Here is a 16,725-nt window from a genome sequence, read left to right on the forward strand (position 1 = left end):
GCCAGTCTATTTTAAAGGCACTGATCTCTATAAGGGCAGCAAGAGCTCATCCTTTCCTGATCCTGCAACCTCGTGCACAAGAAGTGTGTCCCTTCCTGTCTGAAGCACTGCTCTGTACCCGACACCACAACTGAGCTTTTGTGCAGTTGGGGCACATTGCTGAATCGTGCCTGTTCCTCCCTGCCTCAGCTCTCCAGACACCACTAACACTTTGTGACAGAGACTCCCTTTACTGCACGTTTGTGCAGCTCCTGCACAATACAGCTGTGATCTGAGTTTGATACTTTATGCCCTATGGTAATAATCATGGTGATGATGGAGCAGCAACAAAACTGATGCTATATAAAGCATTGTTAAATGTAGTGAAACAGAATAAAAAACAAGCAAAGAACAATCACCTCTGATATATTTGTGTTACAAAAGGCCCACAACAACTATGGGGGAACTGTTTTCAGACAGGCAAATAAAAAGAATCATTGCTGCACTATTAGGCCTTAGCATGAAGCTCTTTCTGCTCACATTTGCTATCAGGTCCCAGTGAAAACACAACTGCATGAAAATTCCTGAAAGCAAGAATTAACATGTAACCTGTCATTGGGGACTGATGGATCAGAGCAGGAAACTGAAATGTTTCCATCCAATAGCCAACTTAAGCCACAAATGGTGTCACAGGCACCTTCAATACAGGCAAACACATTTTTTAAAGGTCACAGGAAGGAAGACACAAATTCAGTTTTCTTTATTGACTTCAATACAGATAATTTATATCACTGGGAAAAAAATCTCACACCTCTTTGCTGCTTCAGCATCCCTTTCAGCAGAGCAGACAAGGTAACATGGCAGGAAGGGTCTGCAGCCCTTCATACAATGCTGGGGAAGTGCTCAGGTACGACTGGAAAGACGGTAAATGCTTCTCTTCCAGGCCGGGAACAGGAAAAGGGTGACAGCTACTCCTCTACTGAGTGCACATTTTGGTTTTTCTGCGAAGCACGGGAAGGCTGCAGGAGGGCACAAGTGGGCTCAGGAGGGCAGCTGGCTCTGTAGCTGAATGTGCAGGAACCCCACACCGTGCCCATCCCGGGCCCCAAAACTTCCGCACAGCACCAGATATACAGCAGAGCGAGGGGCTGGAGGAACTTTCTGGCCAAGTTCATTGCCCTGGCAGCCAACCTCCTTCTGCACGGCTGTCATTCTGCACCCACAGCACCCCCTTTAGAGATCACTATCCGCCTCTTCCTTCCTGCTCCAGCCTGGCTATGGCCTCATTTCCAACACAAATAACTTTCTAAAGAAAGAGATGGCTCCAATTTGGACAAAGAGCCCACTAGTGAGTCCAAGTGCGGTTGCTTTGCTTCTTTCAGCCATCAGCCCATTCAGCAGCCTTTCCTTCACAGCCACTGTGTTCTAGCTCAGTAGGACTGTCCATCAGAATTTTCCCCTCTGCCCTTCTGAGTTTGGGCTGTTGCCTAGCGGTCTCTTCAAAAGTTAATTAAATTATGTGTGCCACAATAAAGCCCAAACACTCTCAAGACTAACCAGGCCTCACAGTGTTTTATTGCTTGGATATTACTGGATTAATGCCACTTCTGAGCAGGACACTTCCAAAAACTCCTCCTGTATCCTGTGCTACTGATCAGACATTCCCATTCTCTATACTAATGTAACTGCACTATCATCTGTGTCTATTGTGCTTGCACAGTGCAGAGATGCTGTTTTTCAGGTTTGTACCAAGTGCTTATGAAAATTGTTTCAGAGAATTGAATTCTCACTCTCTGAAGAGCTTTTACTTGGCATTTTGATGCACACAAGGATGCTGCAGTTTCTTTTCTCCACCCTTCAAGTAAGTTTTGTACACTTCTTCGTGCCAAGATTGAATGTACTCATGTCAAGATGACACCTGGAGGAGCAGAGAAAGGGAAATTCAAAAATAAAGAGCAGATACACATACCAAGTAACATCTGATATACCAACCAACTGTTAACCTTTGGATTTCTCCTTCTGAACTTCAAAAATAAATTAAATCTTCTCTTTATGTCTAAAACTGGAAGGCAGAACTGTACCTTTTAAGACATTTTAGAGACACAGACACTTCTAAAATGAAAGCCGTGTAGGGCTGAAAGCACCAATTTCTGAAAAATGTAGGTGATGATTTAGAAACACAGTCTAAAATTTTAGACCTGTGATTAAATATCACAAACTTGCAAAGAACCCAAATGGATATTTTGCCATCTTTCTGAGCCCAAAAAGCAACTGTACTTCTATTGCTGCAACAGCTTTGATAAGACTTCAACCAGGTTCCCTGATATTGTACAAAAGTGCAGAGACAGTTTTGAACAAACCCAGAATTTCAGATCAGGTTTCCAGTGCTGCTGGTTTGGGAAAAGAGCAGCTTTGGAAACATGAGCCCCCAGTCACTGCCCTAAAGTTCCCTCGGGGTTCAGCTGAGTCACAGCATGTCACGATAGGCTGGGGTCAGGATCATGAACCAGCCCAATTTCAAAAGCACACAAACCTCAAGAGAAATGCTCCATCTCCCAGTTTCTCATGAGACCAGATGGCACAAAGCACAGCAGCTCTTGCACAACTCCATGAGCATGTGGTCAGACAACACAGTTTGCACCAGGAGCTGCTCAGTGCAAAACTGGAGTTTTGCTGGAGCTCAGCATCAGCAAACCACTGCCTAAAAGCAGCAGATGAAACAGGAAGGTCACCTAAAACAGGGGTGATGGATGTAAGACAAGAAAGCACAGGAGGTGATCCACACAACTGTCCTCAATATCTGAAAAAGCTGGAGAAAAGAGCAGCACAGTGGGAGTGTTCAGGCTGTTCCTGAGGAACAACAGGGCAGATGCCAGCAGACACTCCGGGATGTGCTGCCAGTTCAGGGTCTGGGCAGTGCAAGGAGGCCTGAACTCTTATTCTGGGGCATTGGCCTAACTCGGGTTGGGGAGCACCTGCCAAACAAATTCGAAACTGCAGTTTGGAAGGCTGGCTCTGTGCAATTTCTTCCTGTGCAGAACTTGATAGAAAGAAAGAAAAAAAGAAAAAAAGAAAAAAAAAAAAAAAAGGACGCCAAAAAGTGACACAGTATCTTCTAATTGCTTTTCCATTGATTCAGTGTGGTGTACACAAGGAAGGACAGCAGGAACCCATACTTTAATGGTCTGATCTATACAGGAAATAACCCCGGGGCTCCAGGGAGTGGCAAGTGATCTGGACTCTGAAACTGTAACAACTGAGAGGGAAGATATCCATAGGCATGGCTAGGGAACAGGCTGAGGAGAGGAAACAACCACTTCTCAGTGACTTTCTCTTTAATATTACTGCCAGATTACACAGATTCCTGTCAGACCTGCTATCTGCTCCCTACATAGGAGATTAAGACCTCCACTATGCTTTTTTTATTTATTTTAAATGTCAGCAGTTCTTCCTAGTTCCAAACAGGTGCTGTGCTTGGATTAGAGGTGTTACAGGCTCAGTTCTCATCTACTCCACGTAGATGAGAAAAACAGCATCTGACACTGCAACCATGTCTTTCTTATATACACCAATTCCAGCATCTGAACTCCACAAGACAATCAGTTTTATACGCTATCTTCCTCACAGGAAGGCTTCCCATTATTAAAACAGAAATGAAACCTGCAGAAATTTTCAGTCCTAAGGGTCCTCAGCACACAATACTGACATACAGGCACTTGTATCAAGCTTATTTATGTTTCTAGCTGGGAAATAAAAGGTCTAAGGGGCTAAATGTAGCATTTTTTTGCTTGCTTTCTTCTTTGTGTCTGGCTGTAACAAAAATGCTGAATCCTACAAATAAGCCTTGGGAAGTGAACTCACGCTGATGCACAGAACCTGACACCATTTGCAGCAGAGCAGTTCTTCCAGTCTCTCTCTATTCAAGAGGGGTTGATGGCAAAAAGAAGCTTGGATAATGTTTCTTTCATTCCCTCCCTCCCCTATGCTACTAAAAGAAAAGGGAGAAAAAAAAGAAAAAAGAAAAGAAAAAAGAGCTAACAGTATGGCTTTGGACGTTTTGTCTTTTATTACATCCTGATTATTTCCAATATATCTTTTAATTGAATGTTGACAATCTTTATCTGTTTCCAGGTCTCTTCAGAAGGGATAAAGCCATCCTTTGTGTTAGAACACTCAAGGAATTGAAATTATGAAGGTTTCCTTCCTCACACATCAGCAGTGCCCATCAGTTGAGCTGCAACACAAACCACATGTGTGCCTGCAATGGGGAATCCACTCCTGCAAATCTCCAAGAAAGCACCAATTTTTCTCTTTAAAATGAAAACAATACAACACACTTCTGCTTGAATAATTTAGTACTGAAGCATCAGTCTGCAGCTAAGGGCTAAAAGCAGGGCAGGGACAGGTAGAGGGTCATCTGTAAACCTTCCAGTTTTCTGCTGTTATTTCAAATCCTGTTTAGGCTGTTGGATATTAAATCTGCTTGGAGGCTTCACTGAAACAAAGTGTCATCCTGATTCCTGCATAGCTGTCCAAGCTGCCACCGCAGCTGGCATTCCCTGGTGTCTCCATGGGGGCTCAGACAGACAGCCAGTCCCAAAGGTGGGCTTTTCCAAGCTAATAATAGGAACAACAGTCAAGTAGCACAATTTGCCATCACTCTTGCCTCTGGTATCGAATCCTTTCCCTCAGCCTACTGAGTGTCAGGGTTGTACTGCCTACACTGAGGGACCCTTCTCTACCCACATCTTCCCTCCACTCTTCCAGTCTCTACTCAGCTAATCCTGCAAATGGCAAAAGCTGCAGCAGATCTTTGGGACCTTGCCAGCACAAGTCAAAGTGCAAAGGACTAGGGGAGGATTCTCTGCACGTGGAGTCAGAGCCATGCTGAAACCAGCTCCCTGCTGACACACATGACTTCAAATTCCTTACACACATTTGAAAGGAAAAACAGGAGAAAAGAGTAGAATGGACAAAGACAAAAAGAACAGGTTAACAGAGATTTTTTTTTTTCCCCTAAGGATTTGAACAGTGGACGTACAGCAAGTCTGCTGAAGAACTTTGCTCACTCCGTCTTCTCCATCCTTAGAGAGCACACGCCACATAAATATTATTTTGCTCCAAGCCTCTCTCCTTCAGTGAACCAACCAGGTCTTTCAAAAATAACTTTGGTGTGGTTTCTGAATTTTATTTATTGTAGCAGTACTCTAGTCACCACCAGGCACTCGCTATGACTCTACAAGCTGAGGTAAATAAATGAGACATAGCACTATTAATGCTCTAATTACACATGCAACTAGCCATTCACTCTGCAAAGGTCAGCTGTCTTTGCTCATAAATGTTAGTGGAGATACAGGGAATGCAACTGAAATGGCAAAGCTGGGGGCCAGGATACATTTCAAAGGTATCTCCTTGCACACGTGAGGTTGGCATAAAAGGAAGCACAGAAATGAGCCAAAATGCCCACGAAGAAAAGTGACTTTCCTGATACCCTGATAATCTTACATGAATGTATTTGAACTGCGGTGCCAAACATATGCAACTGTACATTCAATACCATGGGGTATATAGAGATATAAATAAAAACCATGTATTTTTCTAGAACCATAATATTACTTTGTATTTTAATACCGTTGTTGTTCTGTGTGGATGGAAAAATATTCCTACTGGCACTGTAAGATTCCAGCTATTCTCAGTTGTGACAGCTACAAACCAGCTGCATGTGGCTTCTCTTGTATTCAAAACACTGCAAATGGATTTTAGAAGAAAAATAAATCACCAACAGCTACTAACATTCTGCTATCAGACAGGAACATCCTCAAACACTTGTTTATACAAGAAGGCCTAGAAGTCAGCTTCTCTCTCTACCTTCTCCTGATGACAATTTCTACCGCAAAATGCCATTTAGCCAGCACTGAGAACTGCATTTAACACCTGCAGTCAATATTTAGCAGATGGGGAGACCTGCTGTAAAGCCCTTTCCAAAACCCAGATACACTAATCTGTGATTAAAATAATCTCTAGATCTGCCACTATTTTCACTCTTCCTAAATTTCCAAATTGAGGAAGAGGAAATCATAATTTTCAGCTGGGATTTAAATATTTCTTACCTTATAATTTCACTCAAGTGTGATACAAGATTTGCCTTTGAAAAGGGAAAGAAAAAAGGAGAAAAAAACCAAACCGAAACAAAACAAACAAACAAAAAAAACAACAACAACAAAAAACCCCTCAACACAGACTTCACTCCTGCCAGCCATAAGTTCATAAATTTTGATAACAAGGAGTCAGCTGACTTGGCTTCAGTAGTTTATACAACTCAATCCTTGGCTGAGCAAAATGGACCTTGCTTGTGAAACTTTGCTGTGTAAGAAAATTCCAGCAGTACAAAATCCCATGGCACTTCCTCACATCTTCAGCTAATCAAACTTTCCCTCTGCTATAACTTTAGCTATTCATAGAACACTAAAGTAAATTCAAGGCTGCAGTCTTGATCTTCCAGATGTTTAGGATCTTTATGCCTTGAATCAAACCAAATAAAGGATCACTTAAAACTTTGAGATGTACCCTATAGCAAACAGTTTTGACACCTGCCATAGTGAAATCTCCCACAATGAGGACACACCCTGCCTGTCCAGGACTCAGAGCTGTCTTGGGGCCAGTTTGAGACTGAGACACAGATTTCCACAAAAACTGTTTGTATTTTCTGAAGTGCCAGTTGTATTTCCTTATCTTTGGCATTGTTCTGTGCAATGCCTGTGACGCGGCAATACATCCAGAATACACCAGCACTTTTTGTGGCCATGAAATGGGCTGGAACATATCTGCCAGGATGTGACCCTCTCACATGCTTCCCAATACTGACAGCTACAGATCCTAAGATCCATTTTAACCAGCCCTAATCCCACCACTTTCCAATAATATGTTATCCCACATAATTTCTGTTATATTTTGCTATATTTTTGTCTTACAGCTCTGTTTTTCTTTAATAAAACCAAAACTCCTCTAATGAGTAGTAACATTCTACACACATTTTCCACAGAAAGAAGGGGAAAGAGCAAATACAGATGTTATTCCAAGTGCTCTAATTTCAGTTCTAGCTGCCATCACTACACCTGTACTGCTGTGTGGGACAGCAGGGCAGTGATACCAACTTCAGTAAGCCATGACATAGCTTTGCTGGAGCAGGATGTGGCAGGATGTGGCACTGAGAAAATCTAAGTCTGATGTTCTCTTTCCTGGTCTTCACACTAATCAGCAGTATGAAAATTAACACAGATGTGATAATACTATTCAAAGTAAAAGCAGAAATTAGGAACACGTTTAATCTCATTAACCACAGATAACAGTAGCTCTGAGAGAAACCTGAGCTGTTCCCCAGCCTTTCTCTGTATTTTTTGCATGTGTGACTACAGTCATGAAGATTAAATCACTCAAGAACCCCCAAGAAGGCTTTAACAGAGGCTCTTTGGGTTGCCTGCTGGATTCCTGCTGTGGCCATTTGCCATGTGTCTGTCTTTTCACCCTTCTCTGCACCCCAGCCCCATTTTGCGACAGCTAACACTTCAGTGAGTTTCCCCCGATACCTGCAGCTCTGTTCTCCTCCACAGCCCCAGCATTCGGCAGAGAAATTCAGAACGAAGATACTGTCCTGTCATCCCACTGCCCACACACCTAAACTCCTTTTTAGCTGACTTCCCATCCCTTTCCACATGAATTTCAGGCTGCCATCCATGCATGCAAAGCTTGGCAATATCCCACCCCAGGCCAGCTCTTTCTCAGACAGAGCTGTTCTTCCTCGACATCTCCTTCCTCTACACCCACATTTGTGCATTCTGTTGCATGACCAAGCAGTGTCTCTCTCCTGCTGCATCGTCTGTCTCAAGTATTCCTAAATCATCCAAAGAACCCAGAAATAAACAAAAGACCTCTCAAATCTTCCTTCTCCTATTCCATGGGGATCTTCTACTTTGTTTAAGCATTACCTTAAGGGGGGACTTGCTAAATCTCTGACACCAGTGGCACTGACAGCAACTCCACCTCACGTCTCTTGCAGCAGAGATACTGAGATTTGACCCAGTTCTTGGGAATCTGACTGGAGTGACTCTGGCCAGCGCAACATCAAACAGTCAATCCTAAAAGCTGTCAACTGTGACAACTTAACTCATCTGCAAAAATAAAACAAAGCCCTAAAGCCTTCAGCAAGGACATCTGTAAGATTTCTTTAGTGCTTCTAATCACTGCTATATGTTTTCACACTCATGTCTGTGCAAGCTCTGCCATCGGCATTTTCCAGCAAAGATCTGTATCTGTTTCTAAGGCACAACTCAGTACATAGCTCTGTGGATGAAAGCTTAATGGTCCTCCAGGCATAAAGATCCCTGGAACTGCTTATTGTGTACAGCCATGACAGAGAATAGTGTGACTGTGAACAGAAACAAAACTCTGCGGCATTCAGCAGAGCTAGAAATGCAAAGGAAGCCATTAAGAGAAAAAGTAGATTGTTCTCCCAAGATTTCTTGTCCTTATTTTGTCTGAATATATGTTCTAAAGCTAAGTAAATCACTACACAGAAAAGGAAAGGAAAGAAAAGAAAAATACTCCAGGAGGAGGGGGAATTCAACAGATGGAATCAACACAGGCAAGTGACACTGCAGTAAAACTGTTATTTATGTTACAATTCTCATTGATGGCTTTTGCCGGGTGCACTGGCTCAGCCACCCCTGGTTACAGCTCTGTTTTGCCACAACGGCAGCAGAATCCAGCAGGACTTTCCTTTCAAGCCCCACAGCACATTCCTGGAGCAGCTAATGCCTTACAGAACTCATTACTTGATTAAGTGCTCTTTAATATCCACAATACTGGAAAACACTTCTTAGAACGCAGCTGGGATCTACCAGTTCGTACACAGCCATATTCTCCTTCACACTTCCTTTCAGAAACCTTAAACACCCTGCCAGCCATCATGAATCAAGATCCCCTCACCAGGTAAATGCTCCATCCTTCTAACCCACAGCCTCCTGACCACAGCTCCCCTTTTCCATTCAAAGCTGGCATCTGCCCAGCCCATCCACCCTGCCTGTCTGAGCACCCAAGCTCTGGAGACTCTCCAGGAACTCCTGTTCCTGGCGAGTCACAGCTCCCAGCTACTCCAGGCAAGCTGACTTTACTCCCCCAGTGATCCCAAGGGAAGGGAACATCTTTCCATTTTGCTGCCCACTTTATTTCAATTTTTAGCCACCTTGCCTCCTCTAAAGATTCTCCCTATACCAGGATATGCTGTGGAGCGAGAGGTGTGAGCAGAGGACTCCTTCCCCAACGTCCATGTTCCACTTCTTTGACAGAGGTTAGAGAGGAATGGTTCACATTCCCTGCAATAAGCTGACAGGAAGCAATCAGACACCACAAAGGTAGAACAGAGCAGCTTAAATGGAAGGGTGTTTTTTTGCCAAAATCAAGAGCATTTCCTTCACATTCCTGAATAATTTCCTCTCTCCCCCTGCCTTGTGTTGGCTGTACATGAAAAGGGAAGAGGAGGAGGATCCCAGGAATATTTGGAAGTCTGATGTTTTGATGTCTCTTCTAAATCAGCATCATGCTGAGAGGACTGCACAGGGGTCAGAAAAATGAGATGTAGCAAAACCACTGCTGAAAACCAAGAAACATTCCAGGAATTAGATCCTTTTCATCTTTCCAAGCTGAAGCATATCCCTTTCCTTTCCTTAAGGCACTGTCCTTCCCCTCCTCTCCCTGCAGCAGTAGCTGCCTGTGGTACACTGCAATGTTGGCTCACTTCCACAAGTCAGCGTGTCTGAGACAGAGTCTGGGTTGAGACGGGGGAGGAGGGAGTGACAAAGCTGGGGCAACAGAAAAGGGACTCAGGAGTCACCTGCCTGCTTCAAACTAACATCAGTACCCTGGAAACAGCTGCCCCATGGAAGTGTTCCTGACTCCTGCAGTGATGCTTTCACAGAAGCAATGTGTGTCCATCCAGTCTCATTCTCCTGGATGTGACCCACCAGGGAAACAGGAAAACAGATTGTCCGAGCGTGCAGCTGCTCCAACACTTCACAGCAGGCAGTGGCAAGGGGAGAAGGCACTCAGCCATGATGCTCTTCCCTCTGGTTGGGAAGACAGATCCCCAGGTGGAGATTGCATGGGTAAGGGGAATTTGCAGATTTTGAACATCATGCCACACCCCAGATCTGGATGACACCTGCTTAATATGCAGGATTTTGTCCAAGACCTGTCAGGTGGTGGTAATTTCAACTTCCATGGGCTAATCCTTCTCCCATCACCAAAAATGATTTATGTTTATTTATATATGGCCATGTAACGCTTTCCCAAGCGGGAGCTGCTTTGAAAACCTTTAGAAACCATTTCTTGATCCATTTTCACCATTTCATAACCAAGGGAGGGGGTTATTTGTTTGTAAGTTTAGAAACATGTTTGACCCTCCTGCCACACATCAGTCTCTAATGGAAGTTACAAGGGCTGCTCACAACCAGCAGGGGACCAGCTCCGAAGAGCATCCCAGTGTCCCTGCCACCACAGGCTTCTCCACTCCCAGCTCTGTTTTGGGTGAGGGAGAAGAATCCTTGAAGGTCTAGGGAAAGAACATCAAGACATTGATACATTGTTCTCATCACAACTGTGCAGAGTGAGCTCAACCAGGTCATCAAATGCAATCCCTTTCAAAACACTTCTTAATACTAAATGATGATATCAACTATTGCAGGATCTGGAGACATTTTTCAAACCTTAATGCATTAAAACTCAAAACTCCTGAAGTCTCAGTTTCTTCTTAGAAGTGACTATTCTAAACTAAGAGGCTGTGATATTTTGAACATTGGGGGGTGCTCTGCCAGAATTCATAATTATCTGTATTTCCAACTGCAAGATTAGAACTAATTTTGTCAAAACTAGAAGTTTCCACATGAAAATATACAGCAGATTGGTAGGAAAGCATTCCTAGGTCCTGGACAGAACCACCATGGAAAACCACCAAGAGACCCTGGATTTCCAGATCAGATAACACACAGCCAAATTCCTATTAAGTCTGGCTGAAGAAATCTACTTCCAGATCCTTGCTCTACCTGAATTAAATGAGGGTCTTCCACTTCACCACCTGAGACCCTCCAGCTCTTACAGAGAACTCTTTGCATGCCTACAGTGTTCAGTGTCTCCCAGCTGTCACACCTGAAACACAAGGTGGCAAAATAGGGACATAGCCCTGAATTCCTCAGAGCCCAGCTGAGGGGGAACCACTGTCTATTTTGGGAAGGGTATGGCTATTCTCACTTCTCATGGGGAGTTTTAAAAACTCCTGGGTGCTTCTTAGTGTGGGGGATACAGGTTGTTGTATTTGATAAGGTTTTCGTGCAATCACAGTACCATCTCCTGCTCAGTTTTAAGGGAGCTATTTCCAAAACCAATTGTCACAGAACAAAAGAAAAGGTGAGTGTTAGCAAGAAAACCTCCTCAGGGATACACGGATTCATTACTGGGTGAGGGGGATTCAGAAGAAAGCCTGAAAAAGGAAACACCCCTAAGGCAAGTTTCATGAGAGTGGCAGAAACAGAGAGCTGCACCCAAGATCTCAGGGGATGCCAGGCCACAGCTGCATTTACTTTCTAGATGACAGACTGCCATGGCAAGAACTACTGGAAAAACACTTCTGCTATTTCCCAAAGGACTGGTACAGAAATATCTCTTTCACTCATGTAACCTGGGGAACCTGCTGTGAGAAGACCACAAGAACTTGGGACTTGGAATGTGAAAGTGAAGCTCCTTCATAACTCTGTAACATGCTTACCCAGGCAATTTCTAATAAAGGGTGATTCAGCCTCTGAAATCAGCAAGAAAGAAAAATTATCTTGCCTCTTGAGAAAGATGGAATAAGGTTTGGCTGCAGGAACAGGACTGAAGTCTGGATACTTGACTCAAATGACTAAGTGCCTATTTTTCACAACCCAAATTCTGGCTACCCCAGAATAGCACCAAACCCACAAACCAAAAAAATAATGTTATAAAAAATAAAGTTTCATATTCAAATTAAGCAATTATTTAGCAGAACTAAAAATGAAACAGAAATCAATCCAAGAATGTGAATCAAGCGGAGTGAGCCACAGAGCCTGCCATGCTCCTTTAGACATGTCTGGAAACTTGAAATTCCAACATTTGCTACAACAATTTGCCACAGCCCTCCCTCTTGCTCTGCCCAAAAGAGGTCTGGCTACAACTTTTAAAGCTGCACAATGCCCATGTCTCTGGAAGCTTGTAAATAAGTTCTCCCCACCTTTGAGTTCTGCTCAACGCTGCAGGCCTTGGCCTTGAATCCCTGACTGTTTTGCAATGTGTGCAGTAACTTTGTTCTCCTGGATACAACCACACAGTTGTCTTACATACCTTGCAAAAGGTACAAAGCCAAACAGATATCTGGCAGAAGAAAAAGATAGAAAGATATTTAAATTCCAATGCTCTCTGGCACTTGAAAGGTGAAATTTAAAGGTTGCATTCTGCAAAGATACTGTCAAATGTAAAGATTACAGATTTATAAATAGTCTATAGTGTCGTACATTCTTCCAATATTTCCCAGTCCAGATTTCATCTAGGCCACATATGATAACATTATCTCTTTTGACTATGCAAGCCTTCCAAAACACATTTGTTCTTGCCTGTCCTAAAATCCAGGGCACACAGTCAACAGTCACATTCCTCACCCTGTCTTTCCCATCACCATGCTCTTTGCCTGTTAATACCATTGCCATAGGTTTTCTTATTATCAATAATCTCATGTGTTCATTGGGGATTTATTATTGTACCTTTAGCTCAGACATCTCATTTCCAAGTCTTTATTATTTGGGTAAAGTTATTATAGAATTCACAGTGGTAGCAACCAATTCAACATGTGGAAGAGAACGGGCATCACATCCACAATCCCACATCTTCCCTCCCTCTGTTCCAGTCCTGGAGCCTCCCATCTCTCCTGCAGCACCCCAAGAAAAATCCTTTGCATTGCCCAGAGCACACAGGGCTGCCGATTCCAAACTTCCAGAAATGTTTAAAATTTTCAGATACATTGATATTCTTTTACACAGTTGAGCCGTTAACGTCAGGCCAATAAAAATTGGAAAGGAAAGCCCAGCCTAAACAGTTTATTTTCCCACCAGGGTCATTTGCAGTGTGTCTTGTGACCACTGCACACACAGAAGCACCTGTAAAAGAAGCTTTGGCAACTCAAAACCCTGAAGCTCTGATCCAGGCAAATGAGGTAACGTTTGTAAAGAAAAATAAAGAAGTAAAAAATAATCTTCTTTGCATGTTCCTGACTAAAAAAATAAATCAATTGGCAGTAAAGCAGACAAGGCCCAGGTTGCAGTTTTCACTGGAAAGCCTTCAGAGAAGCAAAGGAAGAACAGTGAGGCTTTATTGGAAGGAACTGATGGCAGCATCAACAACCCGAGCACCACTGAACTCCTGAGCAGTATTCCTTGAAGGCTGTTGTGTGATACTCTCTCCATGTGGCATTGACTCCAAGTTTCCTGCAGCCCATGGCCCTGGAATTGCCTGGAAGATTTCACCATGCATTTTTCTGACAGGATAATGTATTTACATACAGGCAACCCATGGACTGCTATGGCTTGGTCAAGACCCTAAGCTCTTGCCATTAAGAGACTGAAGTCAGGAATCTCAGATCCTTTTCTTGGTCACAAACTTCTTTTGGGACAAAACCTGTCTCTGGATGTCACTTTCTCACGTTTTACTGCAGTGGGGTGCTTTGGCATAAATTATTTGGCAATCTTCAACAGAGATGACAGAAACTGTAATAAATCCTAATAATATAAATTCTGTGCACACAGCAGAACTGAGCAATTCCATCAGTTCTGCTGTTTCTCTAAATTGTTTTCTCTGAACCATTTAATACCCTTTCAATAAATACATAATAAATAAAATGTTGCAGAAAAAAAAAAGAGAACCGTTTGTCTTTCTTCTATGTGCTAAGATCAGGCCTTTGTGATAATTACCAAAAGCAAAATACAGATTTTATAATATGATTAAAATGGCCTTTCTAACATGAGTGAACTTCAGGATTAAGGTGCTTGGGTAAACTGAATATTGTTCTCTTTGCATGTATTAAACACAGTATTATTGCACACTTTCCTCCCCCTTTAACTTCATCCTTACACCAGAGCACAAGCTGAACCCAGTCAGGATGCAGGCTGGGATACAGAGTGACAGAACTGACATCTGCAGCCCTTCCCTTCTCCTCTGCATTCTACACAGACACTGGAAAGTGCAGTGTAAGAAAGAAGTGTCTTGTGGTTTAACCACAGCTGAATGCTACTGCCAGAAATCCGGATTCTTGTTCTTCCTGATGTCTCATGCAATGCTCAGGAAGTCAGCTGAGCCATACAGGTACTCTGTAATTGCCTACTCCTCATTTCCCAGGGCCTGGACTGCGGCCGGATTTGCCGAAGTGCTGGGACACAGCTTGGGTCTCTAAAGCTCGACTGAGTTCAAGTGCAATCTGGACCTGTGGAGGGAACTAAAGCCAAGCCCCCTTGTCTGGGATATTTCATACACAGCTCACAAAATATGGTGGAACTTTATAAGTTTAACTCATTTGCCTGCTCCATGTACACAAAGTAGAGACAATGCAAACTTAAAGCCATGTTGTGAAAATAACAGTGATCCAGCCATTAGAGTGAAAACTCCTCAAAGCACAGCTGGGAGGAAATAAACAAAACAAACCCAAACCCTGCTTCCAGAGCAGGTCTAAGCTAACCTGAAATAAAGAAATCCATACACTGAACAAGGACAATGAAACTAGCTATTGAAATCAATCATTTACCACTCTAATATTTTCGTCTGTACACTGAAAAAATCCTTAAGTGCGATAGAAAATAGAGAGTGCAAGATAGTCATATGTATAAACACAGCATGGATCCTGACAGCTCCTACATCTGAATGCTCAGTTTACCAACACAAAACTGCTATTTATGAGGGAGCTTTGTGTATGTGAGAGCAGACTGATCATTACAGATTTGGAACTTAGCTGAACTTGGGATGACTTTTTAAGGGTGACAGGGCAAGACACGCCCAGAACTCATAAATTCACCCCTCAATAAACCGCAAATCCAAATAACAGGCAAATCACTGGACATAAAATTTGTATTTTATGTACTCAAAACAACTTTTTCCTCTAGTCTTATTATGGAAAAGATTGAAAAATTTCTGCCCAAACAGCTCCTGCAAAACGATTTCAGTTCAGCACAGGAAAACCCATCCTTCAAATCTGTCAGAATATTAAGATGTGTGAGGCCGTGCAGACCAAGGCAATCCCACAGGAAGCAAAGTTCTTGGTCCAGCCCAATTCTGCCTCTATCCAGAGGCACAGTGGAGTTCCCTGGAAAAAGCACTCATAGCATTGACCTCACAATAGCATCCTTTTTCCTGATGTCTATTTTTTTCCTTTTTACACAAGATTTATCCCATTAGTCACAGATCTGATGTCTTCACCAAGATAAACTACTCTTCAACTTACAGATATTTTGCCGGAGCAAGGACAATGACTTTGGTGGTTATTTTTGTTTCTTTCCACAATGAACTCTGATATTGCCCTAGAGGCTAATTACATCAGGAAAGTAATCAGCATTCTGAGATGCCTTTTCCTGATGCTGTCTTCAAACCACATCTATTCAGCTTTCATCACTGCTCTCCTTTTAAACACCCTTATCCAGAACGATCTGTTTTGGAACAATTCAGATGGTTGATGTTTCCTTGATAGGCAGTATCTGTCACTTGATGCTGAGATTTGCAGGCTGCTAAGGCAGTTCCATCCACACATTAAGTGGTTCCAGCACTATTGTAGCAAATCAGATCAACCCCGATGCACCAAATATAACTGAGGGTCTCCATAGAAAGTTCTTTAACTACTTCAATACTGCTGTTGCTGTCATTAATTAATTCCCAGAAAGGATAAACTCAAGTATCTGCATGCATTAGGCTCCATATTTTACTTCTGCCTATTTCTCACATCTTCTGGAGAAGTACACGTGTTCCATTTTGTTTTGATTTCATAACATCGTATTGATGACTTTACTGTTATTAATCTGTACCTCATACTTCTGCTTGAAAATCATTTACAAAAGCAGAGGAATCGATGACTTAATACAACCCTCAGCATCTTTTACTGCGACTTCTTCATTTGCTTTGCTCAAATACAGCCTAATTTTTCTGGTGTAGTAAAGAATCAAAGACTTGAATAAAAGATTTGCTACCTTTATTAATGCCTGATTGATCCAATAATCAAAACTAGGAATTATCTTCATTTCAGCATTATATTACAGAAAATTGTGCCACTACACAGTCTTTTAAAAAATATGTAATTTTCTACCACTCTGATTTTGTTTTATTTTAACTGAAATAATAAAATCAATAATTCTTAGACTCATTTATCTGATTGCTCTCTTCTTTCAGTAAGGGTCATTACCTCCATGTCTTTCAGCCCCACTATACCTATTAGTTGGTTTTATTTTCTTCAGTTCTACTGGGCTATACCAGATCATTTGTGTACCTTACCTTTTTTGTCTTAAAAAGTCTACGGGAAAGTAATTTGCTGCCTTTTTTTCTCACATTTCAAGCTATCAAAAAAATAGGTGAAATTAGAAGATACTTATTTAATACTTCCCAATTTGTGGGGCAATGAATAATACATTATATTTTAAGAAGAGAATTTTAAAT

At 42.4% G+C, this 16,725-nt stretch overlaps 1 protein-coding gene across 4 annotated transcripts in view; it reads right to left on the reverse strand.

Moving 5' to 3' along the window:
- MAPKAPK3 (MAPK activated protein kinase 3) overlaps positions 1-16,725 on the reverse strand; it is a 53,212-nt gene that overhangs the window by 20,923 nt on the left and 15,564 nt on the right. The window lies entirely within an intron of this gene.

This window comes from Pseudopodoces humilis, chromosome 13 (genome assembly GCF_049639895.1).
Source record: "Pseudopodoces humilis isolate 2021_Gansu_Grassland_sample_001 chromosome 13, ASM4963989v1, whole genome shotgun sequence".
Lineage (NCBI taxonomy): Eukaryota > Metazoa > Chordata > Aves > Passeriformes > Paridae > Pseudopodoces > Pseudopodoces humilis.